Source organism: Phyllobates terribilis, unplaced genomic scaffold (assembly GCF_046119375.1).
Source record: "Phyllobates terribilis strain yellow unplaced genomic scaffold, ASM4611937v1 Scaffold_5__5_contigs__length_657084704, whole genome shotgun sequence".
In the NCBI taxonomy this organism is placed as follows: Eukaryota; Metazoa; Chordata; class Amphibia; order Anura; family Dendrobatidae; genus Phyllobates; species Phyllobates terribilis.
In genome coordinates, this window is record NW_027362765.1 from 44,659,852 (window position 1) to 44,682,903 (window position 23,052).

At 41.8% G+C, this 23,052-nt stretch overlaps 1 pseudogene; it reads left to right on the plus strand.

Moving 5' to 3' along the window:
- The window catches only part of LOC141271872 (uncharacterized), a 50,431-nt pseudogene extending 29,287 nt beyond the window's left edge, over positions 1-21,144 (plus strand).
- The last annotated feature ends 1,908 nt before the right edge of the window (positions 21,145-23,052 follow it).

Below are 23,052 nucleotides of genomic sequence, written 5' to 3' on the forward strand. Positions count from 1 at the left end.
TTTTTTTGGGGGGGGGGGGGGTGAGTGTGGGGGGGGGCCCAATTAAAATTTCTGCTATGGGGTCCCATGATTCCTATGTACGCCCCTGTCAGAACCGCTACATCCTCCTTGATGCAAGGAGGAACAGGAGCAGTGTCTGAGCCCTGGAAAATTACTTCCAGCAGGCCACTAACATCCATGTGTATGCTCAAACTGTCAGAAACAGACTCCATGAGGGTGGTGTGAGGGCCCGATGTCCACAGGTGGGTTTTGCGCTAACAGCCCAACACCGTGTAGGGCGATTGGCATTTGCGAGAGAACACCAAGATTGGGAGATTCAACATTGGCACCCTATGCTCTTCACGGATGAGAGCAGGTTCACACTGAACACATGTGACAGACATGACAGAGACTGCACCACGGACTGTCCAGGAGGTGAATGATGCTTTAATTCAGGTCTGGGAGGAGATCCCTCAGGAGAATATCCGCCGCCTCATCAGGAGAATGCCCAGGCGTTGTAGGGAGGTCATACAGGCACGTTGAGGTCACACACTACTGAGCATCATTTCCTTGGTTTGAGGCATTTCAACTGAAGTTGGATCAGCCTGTAATTTTATTTTACACTTTGATTTTGAGGATCATTCTAAATCCAGACCTCCATGGGATATTAAGTTTGATTTACATTGATCGTTTTTATGTTTTATTGTTCTCAACGCATTCCACTATGTAATGGATAAAGATTTGCAATTGGAATATTTCATTCAGTGATATCTAGGATGTTGTACTTTAGTGTATATACCAATGAATAACAGAGCTTTACAGACATGGGTGTGGGATGCAGGCTTCAAAAGGGTTAAACACAGCAAATGAATAAAAAATATAAAATATATACATCAGTAATCATTAAAGGGAACCTGTCAACAGAAAAAAACGGGTTATTCTGCAGGTTAATAGCGTTATTATGCTGTCTGGTGCCTGCACACAGCCTAACTCTGCAGGGAGAAAATGAACGTTATTCTCCCCAGCATCATTCCATTTCAGTCACAAGGGCGGTGTCGGTGAAGATTCAGTCACGGATCTGACAATACAGAGCGGCGGTTGTAAGCATGGCCCCAGCCCTCACTGACCGCCGGCACTAATGCCGGGAGTGCGGTTACAGCTGCCTCTCTGAGACATGACTCCAATCATCACCGGCATCGCCCTCGTGACTGAGCATATACCAGAATGGGGGACCAGGATGGGGGAGCATATACCAGGATGGGAGAATAGGATGGGGGAGCATATACCAGGATGGGGGACTCTGATGCGGGAGCATATACCACGATGAAGACCTGGATAAGGGAGCATATACCAGGATGGGGGGGCATGTACCATAATGGGGGACCAGGATGGTGGAGCATATACCAGAATGGGGGGAGCATATACCAGGAGGGGGACCTGGATGTGGGGCGCATATACCAGGACGTAGAACAGGTTCAGTAGCTAGTGAAAGTATAATGACCCGACCCCTTCCTCACCAAACCTAAACCTTACTGAAAACTTGTGGCCCTTCTTAAAAGGGAGATTTACGGTGAAGGAAAACAGTCACCTCTCTAATCAGCGTTTGGGGGCAGTGGTTGGAGCTGCCTAAAAAGTTGATAGTCACCAGATTAAGAAATTGACAGACTCCATAGATGGAGCATATGACTGTACAGTTTGTATTGTTTGGTTATCATTCTTACAATAACAGATGAAGATAATTTTCCCCATCTCAAATTGTTTGAATTTTTCATTTAGTTGTCCAATAATTCTGCACACCTCGATATTCTCCTAATAAAGACAAACCTCCATTTTTATTTTCTTTAATATTAAGGTTTCAGGTTTATTAACCCCTTGGATTGACCAACAGTACTATGATATTCCATTTTTGTTCAACAATAAAATGAATCATTAAAAAGTCAAATTATCTAATAATTGTGCACACAGTATAGACATAAGTGCTTCACAGAAAATCTGGATCCCCGATTAACTTTCCTCTAGTACAGTTATCACTTGCTGATTTACCTCTTACACACGTGGTCATTGTTGGTGAAGTGGCCCTGGTTGTGGTTGTTGTCCTTTTCTTCATATTTCATAAATGTTGGCAACACCTCTGTGGCCAGTGATTAGCTGCAGTGTTCATGTGAGGGTGTGACATGATCTTAAATATGGAGAAGTGCCTTATATCTCCTCATATGTTCCCCTTTATTATCTTGAGAAATTATTTTTTGTTCATGATTTTACATCAGCTCATCTTCTTCCCATTCAGGTCCCTACAATATCAGATCCTCTCTCTGGAGATCTTCTATATAAGAGAATATTCCTGATTGACCCATCAAGGATGGATAGGGACAGGAACAAGATGGCGGAGAAGATATTACACCTCACCCTAGAGATCCTCTTCCGGCTTACTGGAGAGGTGAGAGATTCTGATGACGTTACATTACATCATTCTTATCTATGGGAATAACAGATGGACAGAAGTGGAGAGATGAGGACTCTGGAAATGTCTGTAGTGAGATTTATTAATGTGTCTCTCCATAACCAGGATTACACAGTAGTGAAGAAGACCTCTAGTGAGCGCTGTCAGGACCCTGTGTCTGAGGGATGGGAAAGACTCCTGAGCCCAATCACGGGGCCTCCACCTCACCCCCTGATACATGAGGACGTCAATGACCAAAAGATCCTAGAACTCACCTACAAGATGATTGAGCTGCTGACTGGAGAGGTGACACTGCTGTTAATGCTAGGACATTATACAGTAACTCTATGAAGGAATTGGGGGGGATGACTGTATCATTGTATGTGTCAGGTTCCTATAAGGTGTCAGGACGTCACAGTCTATTTCTCCATGGAGGAGTGGGAGTATTTAGAAGGACATAAAGATCTGTACAAGGACGTCATGAAGGAGGTTCCACAGCCCCTCACATCACCAGGTAATAGACAGGACTAAATACACATGGCCTATGATTATCTGTATGTAAAGAATGAATTCAGTCCCTCTGTGTTTCCTCCAGTTTTATCCGGTAAGAGGACAACACCAGAGAGATGTCCCTGTCCTCTTCTTCCACAGGACTGTAAAGAAGAAAATCCCAATGTTCCTCAAGATCATGAGGTACATGGAGAGAAGGTGTCATGACATCTCCCCTATAATGTGTAGATGGTTGTGAAGGTCTTGTGCTCAGTCTTGTTTTATCCACCAGTATTATATGTTTTATACTTGTGTAATGAGAACGGTGGAGATGGCAGGATTAGAGCTGATCATAGATGTGACTTCTCCATCTGTCTGTGACTTTTACATTATTTGTTTCAGGGTAAAGATCTGACCCATATTAATACTACAGAGACATATGTGAGGGGTGATGAGTGGTGTAAAGAGGAGATTCCTACAGATAACCACCCAGGTGAGTAGTAACCACTAAATGCAGATAAGTCACAGACTCTTCTCAGTTACTGGCTGGTACCATTCTGTATAATTTGTTGTGAGCTCTGTTGTCTTTCAGGTTTTTTGGTTTTGATTCACCCCTTCTGCCAAAATGCTACATAAATATACATGAAAATATTGTTATAGAGGATAAAATAAGGATGTAAAAATATATAGGAAATTCGCCAATAGAGGGAACATGAAAAAATAAGAACTGTTTTTTTTCAATTATCTTTAGTGATTAAGTACTTCCGATCCCCTCATTTACTTTATAATACCAGAAAAAAACACCCTCAGCTCTGCAGTGATGTTCTAAAATAATCATTACAGATACTGGAACAAATTTTTATATGTATTTTACTGGTCCTTTGTGGTCACTAAAAAAAAAAAAAAAAAGTAGTGAAAAACAGACACATATTTCCCCAGCAATACCACCGGTATCAGCAAAAAGAAGATAAAAAAGAGAATATGACACCGACATAAAATGGAGCCCCGCATATTATGAATAAAGGATGTGAAAATTACTTGTATATCTGAGTGAGAATTTTATTTTTTTTTTTACAGCTTTTTAACCCCTTCACGACTATGGATGTACTCATCCACCGCCCTGGTTGAGAAGGGGTTCCCGACCTTGTACGTTTGGCTACGACCTGGCAATCATGCGGGCGCAGGAACTGTGCCCACTCAGTCGCCGCCAAGTGCTCGGTTTACATGACAGTCAAGACCAGTTTAGCCCCCTAAATTCCGCAATCCATATCGATTGCAATATTTTGGCGCCCCCGCAATGTCATTGTGAGGGACCAATCATTGCCATGGCACACTGGCAAGGAAACAGCACAAAAATTATGTTTTTGGTGCAAAAAAAGCCCCCCACGTACATACCAGTCCTTTAGATATCCATGCAAAAATGGAGGCAGTAGACAGAGTAGAATAAAGTGATAAGGTTTAATAGCCCATATGGCAACGTTTCGGTCCAAAATTGTGGACCTTTCTCAAGCATAGGTAGGGTGCAAGTGCAGAGTATTTAAGGCGATCTAATTACAATAGTAATCAGCAGCAATTACATGAAAAGTGCATAATATACATAATCTTTCAGATAAATAATATTACAAGACATGATGGTGCATAATCCGTGTAAAGTGACATAGTGCAAAAATACAATATAAACAGGCTTATAGCCATAACACTCATATCAATACATAATTGATCATATGCCGCAGCTGTGTATACAAATAGGAAAACATGGCTCACCCCAATTTGCATTCGCATATAGCGCCAAAATCTCGGCGTCCCTGTAGCTAATACCACGCATGTCAGAACAGGAGGTAAGGACTTCCGCATCTGTGCACTAGAAGACCAGGTATACTGGCGCCAACTTGGAAAAGGGCATATCGCCCACAACATCTGTCACATGGTCGCACCATAGAGCATCATGGGCGTCACATGAGCTAGAGGCACAAAGCAGTATAAAGAGCACTGCCCACCATATTGGAGAAGGGAAACTTGCCCAATTTTCATATAATATCTGAGATATTACAAATAGAAGGACCGTATCCAAGTAATAATAAATAAAGCATTAAAGCAAATATCCTGTGGTTTAAAATAAGACATAGACCCAAGTAGCATGGGAAAGCCCCCCATATGCTGGAGTAAGCAACCCAGAGGCCAAAGGTATAGGGGAGATATGAACCTGTGAGGAACACATCTCTACCCTAGAACCATACAAGGGTTATCATGTCATAAATAGAACTGTATAATCATATTGGATCACGGACTCCACGGTAAGTGCATATAATGAAATCCACATTCCTAATCCAACATAGCGCAATATCATAGAATCATAGAATGGTAGAGTTGGAAGGGACCTCCTGGGTCATCTGGTCCAACCCCCTGCTCAAAGCAGGATTCACTAGATCATCTCAGACAGATGTCTGTCCAGCCTCTGTTTGAAGACGTCCATTGAAGGGGAACTCACCACCTCTCGTGGCAGCCTGTTCCACTCATTAATCACCCTAACTGTCAAAAAGTTTTTTCTAATATCTAATCTGTGTCTCCTCCCATTTAGTTTCATCCCATTGCTTCTAGTCTTTCCTTGTGCAAATGAGAATAAAGATGATCCTTCTACAATGTGACAGCCCTTGACATATTTGTAGACAGCTATTAAGTCTCCTCTCAGTCTTCTTTTTTGCAAGCTAAACATTCCCAAATCCTGCAACCGTTCCTCATAGGACATGGTTTGCAGACCAGTCACCATTCTGGTCGCTCTTCTCTGAACTTGCTCCAGTTTGTCTATGTCTTTTTTAAAATGTGGTGCCCAAAACTGTACACAGTATTCCAGATGAGGTCTGACCAAAGAGGAGTAAAGACCGATAATGACTTCACGTGATCTAGACTGTATGCTTCTGTTAATACATCCCAGAATTGTATTTGCCTTTTTTGCTGCTGCATCACACTGTTGACTCATGTTCAGTCTATGATCTATTAGTATACCTAAGTCTTTTTCACATGTACTGTTGCTTAGCTCTATTCCTCCCATTCTGTATATGCTTTTTTCATTTTTATTGCCCAGATGTAGTACTTTGCATTTTTCCCTGTTAAAAACCATTCTGTTGGTTGCTGCCCACTGCTCCAGTTTATTTAGGTCTTTTTGAATCCTCTCTCTCTCTTCTCTAGTATTAGCTATCCCTCCTAGCTTTGTGTCATCAGCAAATTTAATCAGTTTACCCTCAATTCCTTCATCTAAATCATTGATAAAGATGTTGAACAATACAGGTCCCAGGACGGAGCCCTGTGGTACCCCACTTGAGACATTCACCCAGCTGGATGTGAAGCCATTTACAACCACCCTTTGAGTCCGATCACTAAGCCAGTTATGAATCCACCTAACAGTTGCCTGGTCCATTGCATACTTGGTCATTTTTTCAATAAGGATGGTGTGAGATACTTTGTCAAATGCTTTGCTGAAGTCAAGATATACTATATCTACAGCATTTCCCTGATCCACCCAGTCAGTGATTCTGTCATAGAAGGAAATTAAGTTAGTCTGACATGACTTGTTAGTTACAAACCCATGCTGGCTCTTTTATAAATAAAAGGTTTATATGTGATATATAATTAATAACACATTACGATCTCAATAATATATATATGGGGATGAGTCATGTCTTCCGTTGTCCTACAGCACCACAGAATATAAAAATTAATAAAAACACCTAAGATTTATACCATGTACGACAAACAAATTCACAAAGGAGAGAAAATCAGGCAAGCGATCATTTCTAGAGAGTCACACTTAATTTAAAGTCAATATTAAGGCCGTGTGGTTTCAAAGTATTAAGTCTCCTAGTCCATTCAAGTTCCCTGATCTTGACGAGGCGCACCCTATCTCCTCCTAAGTGGGCATATATGGCCAATAATCCTAAATTTAAATTGTTTCTCAAGATGTCCCTTCTCTATGAAATGTTTAGAGACAGGTAAGTCGAGTCTTTTCTTCCTAATAGAGTGTCTATGATTGTTCATCCTAGTCTTAAAATCTGTAGTCGTCTCACCGATATATAGTAAATTACACGGGCACTGCAGTAAATAAACAATATAATCAGAAGAGCATGTAAGATAGTATTTGATTGTATATATCACTCCACTTATTGGATGTTGAAATTTATCTCCTTTTAGCATATTTGGGCAATTCACACAATTGAGACATGGGAAACAACCCAATCTTTGTCTCCCAGTTAGTGAACCCTGGGTTATTGTTGCCATATGGGCTATTAAACCTTATCACTTTATTCTACTCTGTGTGCTGCCTCCATTTTTGCATGTATATATATATATATATATATATATATATATATCTATTATACGCATAAATACATATTTTGTATGTAAAGAAAAAGAAAAGTACACATATTTTGTTTCGCCACATCCAGAATGACCTGACCTATAAAACTGTCACATTAGTTAACCCCTTCAGAGAACATCGTTAAAAAAAGAAAAAAGGCCAAAAATTTGGTGCTTTTTCATCATGCCGCTGAACAAAATGTGGAATAAAACACAATCAAAAAGACAAATGTAAATAAATATGGTACCGCTGAAAACGCCATCTTGTCCCGCAAAAAACAAGCTGCCATACAAAAAATAAAAAAGCTATAGCTCTCAGAATAAAGCGAGGCAAAAATAATTCTTATTCAACTTACTGATGCTAAGTAGTCACACATATAGGTTTGCATATACTTTATTTAGATTATTTCAATACACACCTGCTGGAAATACAACGACTCACTACTAGCATATCTGCATATACCCAGGCTCGGACTAGCCTGCCAGGAAATCGGGGAATCCCCCAGTGGGCTTCACTCCAGGGCGAGCACTGACGAGGGAAGGAAGGCTCCTCCCCCCTCCTACCGTAGCACAGGGTAGGTCATTTCATGTGGTGGTGCATGCAAGCTGAAAAATGTGGCAAATTCATTAGGAGGCGCATGCTGGTTTACACACTGTATTATGTCTCACGTACATGTGCATGAGGCTGGAATTAGAACAGGTAAAACGTCTATGTAGAGTAACAGTAGGGTGGGCCCTCTGGAATTAGTTCCCCCTGTGGGCCTTAAGCACTGCAGTGCGACCCTGCATACACCATGAGCATACTGAGATTCCTAGCTATTTTAGCTTGCTATTGTTAGAACCTTGTTCTTAGTTTTTTTCCTTTGCTGGTCACATGACCTTGTTGGCCTATTTAATCCTGCTCCGCCCTTCTGGCTTTGCTGGACTTCATTGTTTAACTACTTTCTAGCTAGCCTGTGCTCTGTATCTAACTCTGTTAGTTTGCTTGGTCTACGGACCTCTATGTTCTATATATTTTGTTTGTTCGTCTGTCTGCTACTATTTCTGTTAGGAGGTGTCCCATTTTCCTCCCAGTCCTTAGTACTTGTAGGGATTCCTTCCCCACATCTATAGGTCTCCGTACAGACTAGCTTAGGACTTTAGCAGGTCTGATCGCAGGATCAGGTCCCCTGTTACATCGTAGGGATTAAGCTGAGTTCTATCGTAGGGACAGATCTCCTCTCTTTCCTTAGCTCTGGTAGCAGAACATAACAGTAAGTCCAGCCCAGCAAATGCTCTAAGGAAAGATTTTTTTTTCTGTTCCATCATGGTGTCGGTTCTGGATTTGGCTAAACACCTGCAGGGACTCTCTTTGGAGGTGACTGAGCTCCGTCAGCACGTGAGTAACTGTCCTGGAGCACATTTCTTGGAGCCTAAGGTACGTTTGCCGGATTTATTTTTTGGTGAACACCGAGAATTTTTTTCATTTAAAAATGCTTGCTTATTGTATTTTCGTTTGAGACCCAAGTCCTCTGGGGATGATTCCCAGCGCATAGGGTTTATAATGTCACTTTTGCGCAAAGAGCCTCAGGAGTGGGCCTTTTCTTTGCAACCTAGTGATACATGCTTCAGTTCAGTGGATAGTTTTTTTTCTGCTTTGGGACTATTATATGATGATCCTGACCGTGTCTCATCAGCTGAGACTGAGTTAAGACGTTTGAGACAGGGATCAGGTAATGTGGAAAAATATTGTACTCATTTCCGTCGATGGTCTACTCAAACAGGGTGGAACGATTCTGCTCTGAAAAGTCTATTTCTTGCTGGGCTCAGTGAAAGGGTTAAAGACCTGCTAATTGCTTATCCTACACCTGAAGATTTGCAACAGGCTATGCAATTAGCTATACGGGTGGATAGGAGACTGCGTGCAAGGGTTAATGAGAGCAAATCCTCTGCTATGTCAGTTTCTGGTTATGAGAATGTGTGTACTAACAGTGGTGAATCGATGGAGATTGGAGCGATGGCACCTCGCTCTCAAGAAAAAGATCGCAGATTTTCTGAAGGCTTGTGTTTCTATTGCGGAAAATCTGGTCATTTAATTAAAGACTGTGAGCTTCGTATCAAGAAAGAAAAAAAAATGGTCAGTCATGCCCGTATTGCCTGTTTAAATTCCAAGGGTGTATTTTTAGCTGCTTCCACGATTGCTCAGGAAAAATTAATGGAATTTCGGGTGTTTGTTGATTGTGGGTCTACTCTGAATGTTATTGATGGGGGATTCTTGGAAAGACTCAATTTAAAACCCGAACCTTTATCATCCCCCATTGCTGTGGTTTCTGTGGATGGTTCCCCTTTGAAGAATATTACTCTCAAGGTCTGTGAATTTCCTCTCACTATTAATGGTGTTCACCATGAGAAATTGGATTTGGTAGTGTTGAATAACTTGCCTTCTCCAGTAATATTGGGATTGCCCTGGTTAAAATTTCACAATCCTGTACTGGATTGGTCTACCAGTGAAATTAAATCCTGGAGCCATAAATGTTATGACAAGTGTTGTAACGGGCGTATTGCAGCTTTGGATAGGGGAGAATTGCCTGTTCCTATTCAGGATTTTTGGAGAGTTTTTTCTGAGAAGGAATCGCAGGTTTTGCCTCCCCATAGAGACTATGATTGTTCTATTGAATTTGTCCCTGGAGCGACTCTTCCTAAAAGTCGTTTATTTAACCTTACTATTCCTGAGAGAAAGGCTTTGGAGGAATACATACAGACAAGTTTGGCCGCCGGTCACATTAGGCCCTCTAAGTCTCCTGTGGCGGTTGGATTTTTTTTTGTAAAAAAAAAGGACGGCGGTTTACGTCCTTGTCTGGATTTTCGTGAGATTAACAAAATTACTGTACGCAATCCTTACCCACTACCATTGATTCCTGATCTGTTTAACCAGTTAATGGGGGCCAAGTGGTTCTCTAAAATTGACCTTAAGGGGGCATACAATCTGTTGCGCATGAAGGAGGGTGACGAATGGAAGACTTCTTTTAACACTCCTGTGGGTCATTTTGAGAATCTGGTTATGCCTTTTGGTCTTACTAATGCTCCTGCATTTTTTCAGAATCTTATTAATGACATCCTTAGACCTTTGATCGGCAAAAATGTGGTTGTGTATTTGGATGACATTTTGATTTATTCGCCGGATCTGGAGTCTCATTGGCGGAGCGTACGTGAGGTATTACAGTTATTAATGGACAATTCGCTTTTTGCTAAGCTGGAGAAATGTGAGTTCGCTGTACAGAGAATTAGTTTTTTGGGCTACATTATCTCCAGCGAAGGTTTTGAGATGGACCCGGTTAAAGTTCAAGCTGTACAGGAATGGCCTAGGCCTATTGGTTTGAAATCGATACAGAGGTTTTTGGGTTTCGCCAATTATTACAGAAAATTCATAAAAAATTTTTCTAGTATTGTCAAACCTCTGACCGATCTCACCAGGAAAGGTGCTGATGCGGTTCAGTGGTCTTCTGAGGCCATTGAAGCTTTTGTGTATCTCAAGGAGAGGTTCACCTCTGCTCCCATCCTTATGCAGCCTGATGTGACTAAGCCGTTTTTGGTTGAGGTTGATGCTTCCTCTGTGGGGGTTGGCGCAGTATTGTCTCAGGATAACGGGGATGGATTACATCCCTGTGCCTTTTTTTCAAAAAATTTTTCGGAGACTGAACTGAATTACGATATTGGTAATCGGGAATTATTGGCTATTAAACTATTTGAACACTGGCGCCACTTCTTGGAAGGTGCGGAATTTCCCGTTCAGGTTCTTACGGATCATAAAAATCTGATATATCTTGATGCTGCCAAGCGCCTGAATGCCCGTCAGGCTAGGTGGGCACTGTTTTTCTCGCGGTTTAATTTCTCCGTTACTTACATCCCTGGTACTAAGAATGTTAAGGCGGATGCCTTGTCTCGCAGTTTTTCTCCCATAGTCGGTGCTGAGAAAGAGGAGAACATTTTACAAGAAGGTGTTGTGATAGCTGCTTTGGACTCCGTTTTGGAAGATGAGATTCTTAAAGCACAGGAGAATGCCCCATCTAACACTCCTCATGGGAGGTTGTTTGTGCCTGGGACCTTTAGGAGAGATTTGTTTGTTGAGTGTCACGAATCTCGGTTGGCAGGTCATCCCGGAATCTCTGAGACCAAGAGACTGGTGGGTCGCAGTTTTTGGTGGCCTGGATGGCAGAAGGAAGTCATTAAGTGGGTGCGCCAATGTACTATTTGTGCTAGATCTAAGTCCTCACATACTCCTGCTGCGGGGTTGCTTTGTCCTTTGGAGGTTCCCAGTGCTCCTTGGACACATTTGGCTATGGACTTTAGAACTGACCTTCCCCCCTCTGAGGGTTTTACTGTCATCTGGGTGGTCGTGGACCGTTTTAGCAAGATGTGTCACTTGGTTCCCTTCGTCAAACTGCCCTGCGCTAAAACTCTCGCTAAGGCCTTTGTCAAGGAAATTGTCAGACTTCATGGCGTTCCTACTGACATTGTTTCTGATAGGGGTCCTCAGTTCGTGGCTCGTTTTTGGCGTGCCTTTTGTGACAGGTTGGGAGTTCATTTGTCGTTCTCGTCCGGATATCATCCTGAATCTAATGGCCAGACAGAAAGGAAAAACCAGGATGTTGAGCAGTTCTTGCGTTTTGTGGCAGACAATCAAGAGGGGTGGTCTGAGTTTCTGCCACTTGCTGAATTTGCTCTGAACAATCATACATCTTCTTCTGCTGGTTGTTCGCCTTTTTTTTGTTGTTCTGGGAGACATCCGTCGTTTGGGTCGTTCTCCAAGTTGGGATCTGCCGTGCCTGAGGAGGAGAATTTTTCCGGTGATTTGGAGAGAGTTTGGACGGATGTGCGTGGTAATCTTCAGGAGGCCAACAGAAAATCTAAAGACTACTTTGATAGGAAACGACAGGAGGTTTTGTTCGCTGTTGGTGACATGGTTTGGTTGTCCTCTAGGAATCTGCGGTTGAGGATTCCTTCTAAGAAATTGGGTCCCAAGTTTGTAGGGCCCTTTAAGGTGCTTCAGGTTGTCAACCAATCTGCTGTTAGGTTGGAGGTTCCTACCTCCTGGAGAATTAATCCGGTATTTCATGTCTCTCTGTTGAAAAAAGCTGTTGTATCGGATTGTGACGCCTCTGCCTCTGTTCCTCCGGTGGTGGAGGACGGGGGAATATGAAATTTCTCGCATCCTTAACTCTAGACAGTATAGAGGTAGTTTGCAGTATCTTGTGGCCTGGAAAGGTTTCGGACCCGAGGATAACTCTTGGGTGAGGTCGGATGATGTTTCCGCGTCCAGACTTATCAGAGCGTTTCACAGGAGATTTCCTGATAAGCCTGGTCCTAGGGGATCCGGAGGATCCTCTTAGAAGGGGGGGTACTGTTAGAACCTTGTTCTTAGGTTTTTTGGCTATGGACTTTATAACTGACCTTCCCCCCTCTGAGGGTTTTACTGTCATCTGGGTGGTCGTGGACCGTTTTAGCAAGATGTGTCACTTGGTTCCCTTCGTCAGACTAGCTTAGGACTTTAGCAGGTCTGATCGCAGGATCAGGTCCCCTGTTACATCGTAGGGATTAAGCTGAGTTCTATCGTAGGGACAGATCTCCTCTCTTTCCTTAGCTCTGGTAGCAGAACATAACAGCTATATTCTATCTTACTATATATCAACCTCCTAAGCTACTGTGTGTGCATTCAGATTCATACTGTCTTCCTATTTTACGATTATTCAGTATCACAGTCAGGCCCAGCGTCAGCACCCGGGCAAGTGCTGGGGCCCTGAGCAGGCGGGGGGGGGTGGCACTCGCCATCGGGCACCCTGGCGCGATATGGGACCCGTGAGCGGAGGAGAGCAGTGCCGGCGCCCGACCTCCCCCACACCTCCCGCTTGATCAGGGCCCTGGCCGGCACAATACTTACCCCTCCTCGTGCCTCCGCAGCAGGTCCGGTGTCTTCCGCGGCGGCTGCTGCACTGTGACGTCTCAGATCTGAGGGCGCGATGATGTTTTTCTACCGAGCCCTCTCCTGAGCAGTTACAGCGCAGAGCGGGAAGACGCCGGCGACGCTTAGGAGTCCAGAGCTGAGCAGCGGGTGAGGAGAAGTGAGGTGAGTATTTGATTTTTTTTTACGTATGGAGGCATGGGGCATTATATGGGGAGGTGCAATCATGCATGGGGCATTAAATGGGAGGGTGACATCCTGCATGAGGCATTTTAATTAAAATGCTGCTGATGCCACAACTTTTATACCTTTTGCATAACGCCCTGATATGGATACACAGGCAAGACAAGTTAATACTGTGTTCAGGGAGCTTATCTGGAAAAAAAGGAATGCGAGAATTAAGCTAGAAATTCTTCAGTGGGAAAAGGACGATGGGGGTTTGGCAATACCAAATCCATGGGTGTACTACATTGCATCACAAATGTAACACTTTAGAGGATGGGGACAGATGAGGCATATGAGGTGGGAGGCCGGTTGATAAAAGAGGGCACTAGATGGAAGAACCCTGTGGGATTCTTGGATCTGGGGAATTTCCAAATCAACAAAGTGAGACATCCAACACTAGCTATGATTTTTAAGGTATGGGATAGATGTAAAGCATTAATGGGTATAACAGGTTATACAGAGTACTTTCCAGTTTGGCATAATTCGGGTCTGGTCGAGATACAGAAGCTTACTGGCTTTAAGGAATGAGAGGAGAGGGGGATAACGTCTCAAATTGTGCATAATAATGTATTTAAAAGTTTTGAACAAATCCAAAATGAATTTAAAATTCCGCATAAAGCCTTTTACAAATATCTTCAGCTGGGGCGTGCGTTTACTAAACAAGCAAAACTAATCAGTATTAAATTAGAACAAAGTCGCTGTCTTAATAATCTGCTCAAATCTGAATCCTCCAGAGGTATGATATCTATGCTGTATAAGAAATTTCTGCCATTATACCCCAATGGGTTCCCTCTGCAGATCAGATCCAAGTGGAAGAGAGACTTGGGGCCACTAACAGAGGAGCAATGGGTAGATGTTCTGCAGCAGACCCCTAGGTTGGCGGTCTCGGAGGGACAGTGACTGTCACAGCTCTTCTTTCTGCATAGCGTTTACAGAACACCTAGCTTTCTACAGAAAATTGGGGCTAGATGGGATGCGGTGTAACCTAAATGTGGGCATGATAATGCACATCTTATGCACATGATGTGGGAGCGTAGGAGCACTGGGACATACTGGAAGGATATTCTGGATCTGGAGAAGCATGGCTATGGCATTCACATACAGCAAAACCCACTGTCATTTGTCTTGGGCCTCCAAGAGGAGGGGACGGACCCGGATTTTCCATTGAACCTAGCTGTCTCTATAAGATTTGGAAACAATGGGTAGATGTTTTTCGGGTCTTCCTTCACCGGGTGTATTGCAAGATAGTAGTTCAGACCAACTCTTACTGCTCATAGTCTAATTCAAATTATAGATCTCTGTCCTTTTAGTAGTGTTAAATGGGTCGATTGCTCGCCCTTCCTCCCATATTTCCCATGGTGAAGTGGACGGTGCTCGGAGGATAAAATAGGGGTGGTAATTTAAATTATATAATATATTGGAAACTGACTTTGAGGTATGACCTTTTATTATCAAGATATGCTGGTGTTTGTAATGGGCAAATGTACTTTTTGTAAACTTTGATTTCGATATTGTATTTACGTTGTTACATCTGTTAATGTTGTTTTGATTAATGTAAAATGAAAATACTTCTAAAAATTAACCTGATTTAAAAAAAAAAAAAAAAATCGGGGTCAAAGCAACATTTTAGTGGAAAAAATGGTAATTTTCCATTTGCTCAGCCTAATGTTATATAATTCTGTGAATTGTCTGAAGGTTAATCATGCTCACAACATCCATAGATGAATTCCTCAAGAAGTGTAGTTTCCAAAATGGGGTCACTTGTGGGGGTTTCTGCTGTTTTGGCATGTCAGGGGTTTGTCAAATGTGACATGGCATCCGCACTCTATTCCAGCCAAAATTGAGTCCAGAATTCAGTTGGTGCTCCTTTCTTCTGAGCCCTGCCATGCGCCCAAACAGTAGTTTTCCACCACATATGGAGTATTGGCGTGCCCAACAGAAAATTGTACGGTGCATTTTATCCTGTTACCCTTGTGAAAATGCAAACTTTTGGGCTATAGTAACATTTTGTGGGAAAAAGTAAAATTTTCATTTGTACTTTTGAATGACACCATTGATTTTACCATATAGTGTACTGGAAAACAGGAAAACGATTACAAATGTAGTGAAATTGCAAAAAAATTGCAATTCCACAATTGTTTTTTTATTTTTTTTATTTAAGTGGTGAAAAAAAAATCTAAAATTTGTAAGAAAAAAAAATGTTGCCGTTTTCCGAGTCCTGTTTTCTCCCCATTTTTCGGGATCTCGGGTTGAGTGAGGGCTTATTTTTCGCGCCCTGAGCTAATGTTTTATTTATACCATTTTGGGGTAGATACGATGTTTTGATTGCCTGTTATTGCGTTTAATTGCAATGTTGCGGCGGCCAAAAAAACGTAATTCAGGTGTTTATTTTTTCTCATTACGCTGTTTACCAATCAGATTAATTTAGTTTATATTTTGATAGATCAAGCGTTTCTGAACGCAGCAATACCAAATATGTGTATTTTTTTTCATTTAATGTTGAATGTGGCAAAAGGTAGGGTGATTTGAACTTTTGTGCTTTTTTTTTGCTTTTTTTTTGTTTTTTTTACTTGTTTCAATAGTCTCTTTAGGAGACTTGAAGCTGCGATCTTCTGGCCGCCTGTTCTACACATAGCAGAAATCATGATCTCCTATGAGCGCTGGCCATGTGCCGGCATTCATAGGAGATTTACAATGAAAGGTATGACAACCTATCGGTGTCCCCAGAGTATGTGACAGAAGCGCCAATGGATGTGTCTTGTGACGGGCTTCCGCTCTGCACGTGTTAAATGCCGCTGTCGGAGATTGACAACGGCATTTAACTCTCAGGATCAGTGGGATCCATTGAAGCGTTCCTGTCACGGGTGTGTCAGAAGTGACAGACAGTTGCCCTGCAGTTGGTTGCAGGAGATCTCTACATTTGGCATTACTGACACCTTCTTAGAGGCTGTCTTTCTAGGACCCAGCGACTACCTTCCTCTGGCTAATTAACACCCTGGCCTGGGTGTATAAATACCTGCTGTCTGATAGAGGGAGGTGCTGTCGATGCTCACATTTCCCCTTGTGAAGGCTTGGAGCAAGTGCATTACTTCTTCCTCTCTGGAGCTTTGAGGACGGGTGTTCATTTCTCTGAAGTTGACTAAAGCTAAGCTATCTTCCCTTGTTTGTTCCCCCTTGTTGTCTTTAGTGGTCAGTGGGGAGTGACTAGCTCTCATCCCCCTCCCTTCCCTAGCCAGGGCCTAACGCCAGGAAAAATACAGGGTGAGGTTCGCGTGCGACGACTGGTGAAGAACCAATATAGGGATGTTAGTGGAGACAGGGTGATATTAGATCAGCCTAGGAGGTCTCCACTTCCCCTTTCCCTATTTTCTGGGCTCCCTTTCCCTCTTCCTTTTGTGTTGCACTAAGTCTTTGCCACACATTACGTGACAGTTCCAGAGTTATAAAGTGACAGTGGTCAGAATGGTAAAAATTGGCCTGGTCAGGAAGGTGAAAATGGGCTGGGTGGTGAAGGGGTTAATGTCTGAAAATATGCTTGGTCAGATATGGGGCGAAATGGCCCCGTCCTGGACTGTTAAAAATAGGTAACAATATATAGTCCTTTTCATGCTGATTTATGATGCCTTTCAATTAGGATCATATCGAAGTAACCAGGACAAACAGGTAAACATACAGTACAGACCAAAAGTTTGGACACACCTTCTCATTTAAACATTTTTCTGTATTTTCATGACTATGAAAATTGTACATTCACACTGAAGGCATCAAAACTAACAAAAAAGTGTGAAACAACTGAAAATATGTCTTATATTCTAGGTTCTTCAAAGTAGTCACCTTTTGCTTTGATGACTGCTTTGCACACTCTTGGCATTCTCTTGATGAGCTTCAAGAGGTAGTCACCGGAAATGGTCTTCCAACAATCTTGAAGGAGTTCCCAGAGATGCTTAACACTTGTTGGCCCTTTTGCCTTCACTCTGCGGTCCAGCTCATCCCAAACCATCTCGATTGGGTTCAGGTCTGGTGACTGTGGAGGCCAGGTCATCTGGCGTAGCACCCCATCACTCTCCTTCTTGGTCAAATAGCCCTTACACAGCCTGGAGGTGTGTTTGGGGTCATTGTCCTGTTGAAAAATAAATGATGGTCCAACTAAATGCAAACCGGATGGAATAGCATGCCGCTGCAAGATGCTGTGGTAGCCATGCTGGTTCAGTATGCCTTCAATTTTGAATAAATCCCCAACAGTGTCACCAGCAAAGCACCCCCACACCATCACACCTCCTCCTTCATCCTTCATGGTGGGAACCAGGCATGTAGAGTCCATCCGTTCACCTTTTCTGTGTCGCACAAAGACACGGTGGTTGCAATCAAAGATCTCAAATTTGGACTCATGAGACCAAAGCACAGATTTCCACTGGTCTAATGTCCATTGCTTGTGTTCTTTAGCCCAAACAAGTCTCTTCTGCTTGTTGCCTGTCCTTAGCAGTGGTTTCCTAGCAGCTATTTTACCATGAAGGCCTGCTGCACAAAGTCTCCTCTTAACAGTTATTGTAGAGATGTGTCTGCTGCTAGAACTCTGTGTGGCATTGACCTGGTCTCTAATCTGAGCTGCTAGTAACCTGCGATTTCTGAGGCTGGTGACTCGGATAAACTTATCCTCAGAAGCAGAGGTGACTCTTGGTCTTCCTTTCCTGGGGCGGTCCTCATGTGAGCCAGTTTCTTTGTAGTGGTTTATGGTTTTTGCAACTGCACTTGGGGACACATTCAAAGTTTGCCCAATTTTTCAGACTGACTGACCTTCATTTCTTAAAGTAATGATGGCCACTCGTTTTTCTTTACTTAGCTGCTTTTTTCTTGCCATAATACAAATTCTAACAGTCTATTCAGTAGGACTATCAGCTGTGTATCCACCTGACTTCTGCACAACACAACTGATGGTCCCAACCCCATTTATAAGGCAAGAAATCCCACTTCTTAAACCTGACAGAGCACACCTGTGAAGTGAAAACCATTTCCGGTGACTACCTTTTGAAGCTCATCAAGAGAATGCCAAGAGTGTGCAAAGCAGTCATCAAAGCAAAAGGTGGCTACTTTGAAGAACCTAGAATATAAGACATATTTTCAGTTGTTTCACACTTTTTTGTTAAGTATATAATTCCACATGTGTTAATTCATAGTGTTGGTGCCTTCAGTGTGAATGTACAATTTTCAAAGTCATGAAAATGCAGAAAAATCTTTAAATGAGAAGGTGTGTCCAAACTTTTGGTCTGTACTGTACATATTCCTATCGGGCACTCCAAACAATACATTGTCCTCTGGACTTAAGATTAGTGTTGAGTGAATTTGTTCGGCATTTCAAATTCGGGTTCGTGCTCGGGGTTCCGGCTTGTTTGCGCCAAAAAATCGGCTCCGCCCATGAACATCCCTGTGTGACAGCGTGGCAAGCTGAAACCACAAACACGAACCCGAATTTGAAATGCCGAACAAATTTGCTCAACACTACTTAAGATATCTCCATCAGCACCTTACTAAATTGCTCTGCACCAACCGTGGCTGTTAATGGCTGTGAAACAGCCAACACCTGCCACTATCAGCTGGGTATGGGGCGGGCTCACTCCATAAGCCTGTTCCATACCACTGCTACTAATGTGCCTCGTACATGTACAGTGTATGTCGGTAAGGAGTTAAAGGGTTAATATTGCTAATATCCCAGTTACTTTTCTGTAAGTAGATTGGAGAATATTCATCTTATTCAAAAAAGCCATATAAAGATCAAGAAATTGCTTATCCCTCAGACCATCCAGACATTTTTAGATACATTTCTATGGGTATTATGGGATGTTTCCGTATTCTAACCTTTGCATTATAAAACTATTTTCACTCATGTATTTGCTGTGGTTTCACAAAAATATAAAGTTGTGGTCTATGATTGTTAGTAAATGCCTTAATAACACTACATGACATTACAGTGATTTATTTAAAGTCTGGGTTCATCACATATTGTTTTATAGAAATGTTGCACATGATCAATATTATATTAAAATTATATTATACAATAATGAAAAAAAATACATTTTATTCTTGGCAGGTGAATATATCAGAAGCCCAAAGAGACATGTGAGATCTTCTGAAGTTGAGTTATTTGATCATGATATCACTGAAGTTGCATATGAAGAGCAAGTCAGTATCCCAGATCTACCATCAGCCCTTCAGAGCGAAGATTTATCATCTGACCCTTTCCAACAGCTCCTGTCTCCTGATTCATTACAGAAAAATAACAGAAAGGATGTTGAACATGAAAGCTCTCCCAAAGAGGAGAATCCATGTTTACAAGGTGGAAAGTGTTATGAAGATACATTAAATCTTGTTAAACCTGAGAAAAGTCACACAAAAGCAAAGGAATTTTCATGTTCAGAATGTGGGAAATGTTTTACAACTAAATCAAAACTTGGTATACATGAGAGGATTCACAAGGTGGGGAAGCCTTATTCATGTTCTACATGTGGAGCGTGTTTTAACCGTTACTGGAATCTCAATAGACATGAGAGATGTCACACAGGAGTGAAGCCATTTTTATGTTTAGAATGTGGGAAATGTTTTACGACTAATTCAAAACTTGTTAGACATCAGAGAATTCACAAGGCGGAGAAGCCTTATTCATGTTCTACATGTCGAGCAAATTTTAAGGATTACTGGAATCTCACTACACATGAGAGAAGTCACACAGGAGTGAAGCCATTTTCATGTTCAGAATGTGAGAAATGTTTTACTCGGAAGTCAGAACTTGTAATTCATCAGAGAATTCACACAGGGGAGAGGCCGTTCTTATGCACAGAATGTGGGAAATGTTTTTGTCAGAAAACACACCTTGTTAAGCATCTGAAATGTCACACAGGAGAGAAGCCATATTCATGCTCAGAATGTGGGAAATATTTTACAACTAATACCCAGCTTCTTAGACATGATAGAGTTCACAAGGAGAAGCCTTATTCATGTTCTACATGTGGAGCAAATTTTAAGACTTACTGGAATCTTATTAGACATGAGGGAAGTCACACAGGAGTGAAGCCATTTTCATGTTCAGAATGTGGGAAATGTTTCACACGGAAAGCAGATCTTGTAATTCATCAGAGAATTCACACAGGGGAGAAGCCGTTCTTATGCACAGAATGTGGGAAATGTTTTAATCAGAAAACATATCTTGTTAAGCATCTGAGATGGCACACAGGAGAGAAGCCATATCCATGCTCCGAATGTGGGAAATGTTTTACACGGAAGTCAGATCTTGTTAAGCATCTGAGATGTCACACAGGAGAGAAGCCATATCCATGCTCAGAATGTGGGAAATGCTTTTCTCAGAAATCACATCTTATTGGTCATCAAAAATCTCATACAGGGGAGAAGCCATTTTTATGTTCAGAATGTGGCAAATGTTTTTCTCAGAGATCACATCTTATTTCCCATCAAAAATCTCATATGGGGGAGAAACCTTTTTCCTGTTTGGAATGTGGGAAATATTTTAAACAGAAGTCAGAGCTTGTTACCCATCAGCAATTCACACATGGTATAAGCTGCTCTGATGCACAGAATTTAGAAAGTGTTTTAACTAAAAATCATGTTGTGCTAAGTATCAGCGAAGTCACACCGGAGAGAAGCCATTTTCAGGCTTAGAAAGCACTAAATGCTTTTTTAGGGAATCAAATCTTGTTGACAATGACTAAATTTAAAGGGAATCTGTCATGTCTTATCTACTATGTAAACTGCCCCCTTTGCGTTGTTAGTGATGCAATGTGCATCACTAACACGCTTTTCTCATTAAAATTGGTGCTAATATCATGAGACAATTTACAGTTAGGTCCATATATATTTGTACAGAGAAAACATTTTTCTAATTTTGGTTCTAGACATTACCACAATGAATTTTAAACAAAACAATTCAGATGCAGTTGAAGTTCAGACTTTCAGCTTTCATTTGAGGGTATCCACATTAAAATTGGATGAAGGGTTTAGGAGTTTCAGCTCCTTAACATGTGCCACCCTGTTTGTAAAGGGACCAAAAGTAATTGGACAGATTAAATAATTGTAAATAAAATGTTCATTTCATTTTTACAAGTTTATTTCATAGGTGACGAAGAAGAACAAATCAACAGGCGTACTGAGTGCGTGCAAAGCATAGATAGAAACATAGTTAAAAAATTACAACGAGTACTTCACGACCACAACATTTTGGTGCATGAATTTAAAACGGCTAGAGACATAATGATCAATGACGATCATTTCAAAGTAGTGATTCACCCAGACCGTGTACCACGTGGTCAACATGAGAGACGATTCAATGCCCCTACTACAAATGAAATAGCTGCTGTAATAGTTAGTAGCGAACAAACTATGTCTCGGGACATCGTTGTGCAGCCGCGCGATGGCATGCTCACTAGGGTTCCCGATACACATAGATTCTATGACGCTCTCGAGTACCCAATAATTTTTTGGAAAGGACAAGAGGGGTACAGCATTGATATTCCTCAGATAAATCCAATTACCAAACAAGCAATGCCAAGCAAAAAGGTGTCCTGCAAAGATTTTTATGCCTTTCACTTGATTGTCCGTCGCAGCGATTTTAATTTGATGCTTAAGTGTAGGCTCCTACTTCATCAGTTTCTGGTCGACATGTATGTAAAGATGGAAAGTGAGCGCTTAAGGTTCATTTCTTTAAATAAAAAAAAAACTGCGCGCAGAAAATTATATTCACTTGCAAGATGCAATAAGAAATGATGCGGATTTCGATCCAAATAACTTAGGTTAGATGGTGATTCTCCCGTCATCATTTGTAAATAGCCCGAGATACCTACACGAATACACACAAGATGTGTTCACATACGTACGTAATTATGGGAGGCCTGATTTATTTATTACAATGACTTGCAACCCCGCTTGGCCAGAAATCACCAAAGAGCTTATGGCTGGTCAAAATTCAACGGACAGACATGACTTAACAGCTCGAGTATTTAGAATAAAAGTACAGAAGTTGGTAGCTCTACTTACAAAAGGTAACATATTTGGTGATATGCAATGCTTCATGTACTCGATCGAGTGGCAAAAGCGAGGTTTGCCTCATGTGCACTTACTGCTGTGGTTAAAGGAAAAATTGCATCCGAACAAAATTGACGAAATCATATGTGCTGAGATACCAAACCCAGAAACCGATCAAAAGCTCTATGATACAGTGACAAAGAATATGATTCACGGGCCATGTGGTACATTCAATTCTTCATCGCCATGCATGAAGGAAGGAAAATGTACCAAAAAATATCCGAGGAAGCTTTTAAAAGATACTCAAACCAATGACAAAGGTTATCCTTTGTACAGGCGCAGAGCACCAGAGAATGGTGGACGCACGACGATTATAAAAACCCGTAGAGGAACACAGGAAATATTGGTGGACAATAGCTGGGTGGTCCCATATTCTCCACTCTTATCAAAAATTTTTAATTCTCATTTAAATGTAGAGTTCTGTAATACGGTACAGGCGATAAAATATATTTGTAAATATATTAATAAGGGTAGCGACGAGGCTATTTTTAACATCCACCAGCAAGGGAATGTTAACATTGACCCAAGAGATGAGGTGCAGACC